Consider the following 2,009-nt stretch of genomic DNA (forward strand, 5'->3'; position numbering starts at 1 on the left):
CGTTATCGTTTCTCGATCACGCTGCGCCGGAGATGACACAGGACGCAGGGAGGACCGGAGGGACGGAAAAAGGAGGAGGCGAGAGAGAAAGAGTGACACGGGGTGGGAGCGCGCGGGAGGGACGACTCTTCGAAACCTGTCTCGTATAATTCCGCAAAATGTTTAGCATACAAAGACAAATATAATGGTCGCCGAGATGAGGTTGCGACGAGATCACGGGCCCCGGGCGGGGATGGTTAATTCAGTTTCAAGCTCCATCAGGCAGGCAAATCCCCTCGCCACCCGTCCACCCCCTTCGCACTCGCTCTCGTCACCCCTGAAGCGTCTTTGTACATCGCCGTCATCTATCTATCTCCCTCGTTCTCCCTTCTCTCTCCCTTGTCCCTCGCTTGCGCTTTGCCACTCTTCGCACAAAACTGCACAGATACTGGGACTACCAAATGGGGAACGCGTATTTGTGGAAACATAACGCAGACATGTCGGTTGCTAATTAATTTTTTGCAGCGTGTGCGCGCGCACGTACCGGTGCGCTCTCCTTTCGTTTGTTCATCTCGATGGAGTGTAAAACAGTTGCGCATCGCGAAACTTTGCCTCTCGGGCAAGGTCGTAAAATTCCATTGTTTTCCCTTCTGCAACAAAAAATTAACCTTTGCCGTCCAAACGAAATCCTAAAAAGGATGATTCGGAACGACACTTTTGGACACCAGTTTGGACACTTGATCCTTCAGGACAGGATTCACGTCTCTTTCCCTTTCCCGTCCTCCACTTTTCGTATCGTTCACAGATTATCCTGCATTATCTTCTCGCGAAGGCGAAGAACACTCGAAACACTGGCATCCGAGCCAGACGAGCGGTGACAGGCTGTTTATAGAATAACTTTCGAAATTAATCGTCGACTTCGCGGCAAACCCTTGAGAGTTTGTCACACTCGAACCCCCCGACCGCAGTTTAGTTTTAGTAACCGGATCGCGGAGCGGTCAACGTGAAAGCAAATATTAGTCGACGAAGTAGGCGACTAGCTCACATATAACAACGGTTGATCGTAGCGCGACAATTTTGCCAAAATTTAGATGAACCTTTGACACGATTTCGCCGCACGTTCAAAATATCGGCAAATCCTTACGAAAGAATTCATTTCAAATTTGCAAAACATTAAGCCGTGTTTTTATGACGGTTTGACGAATACTCCATTCATTTGTATGTAGCGGAGCGTTTCGGCGGCGACCCGCCGGCGAAAATATCCCGAAGGATCGGTGAAAACGAGAAATCGCCGTTATTAGAAACGCCGTTTACTCAAGAATTACGTTATCGTGTCTGTTATTCAGTGTTTCTCAAGGAGATGAAATAAAGTTTAACCCGCCGGTTCGGGTAAAAACTCGGGGAGCCTATCGGGGAGCCTATCGGGGAGCCTACCGCTACTTGAGAAACAGACACAGTTGTTTTCCGATTTCTCGCTTTCGTGCTTACCATCGCAGATGTCAAATACCATAAGCGGGATTCAGATTACGAGGTTCACCATAAAACAGGAGCTTTTCTCATGCATCCTGCAGGCAATTCGATGCGTCATTCAGCAGCATCGGTCGTCGCTACCGGCCTTGAGTTTTCTCGTCCCAGTGAACTGAAAATTGCCTGCAAAGTCGGACAACGACCTTAAAAAACTTTCCGGGACATCAGACGGAAAATAGTCCTTTTTACGCTCGGAGTACAATATATTAATGCGGTCTAAAGATAGAACACGCGCGCTGTAAATAACTCTTAGAAACAGCAAAGAATCTTGAAGAGTGACGATAAAACTTTCGAACATTGACAATATGCATTCTGTGCGAGATGATTTTTCACGCGTTTTCCGCATAAACCATGACGCATTCAACGCGCTTTCGGCTCAATCGCGACACTGACGACGAAGGTGGACCAAGTATTATTTGGCTGTCTACCTGATGTCCATCTGTACGCTGCCGATTTGCATTTGATACTTAGAACAGAATATTTCACACATTTCTGAAAGAAAA

Source organism: Harpegnathos saltator, unplaced genomic scaffold (genome assembly GCF_003227715.2).
Source record: "Harpegnathos saltator strain DR-91 unplaced genomic scaffold, Hsal_v8.6 scaffold293, whole genome shotgun sequence".
Lineage (NCBI taxonomy): Eukaryota > Metazoa > Arthropoda > Insecta > Hymenoptera > Formicidae > Harpegnathos > Harpegnathos saltator.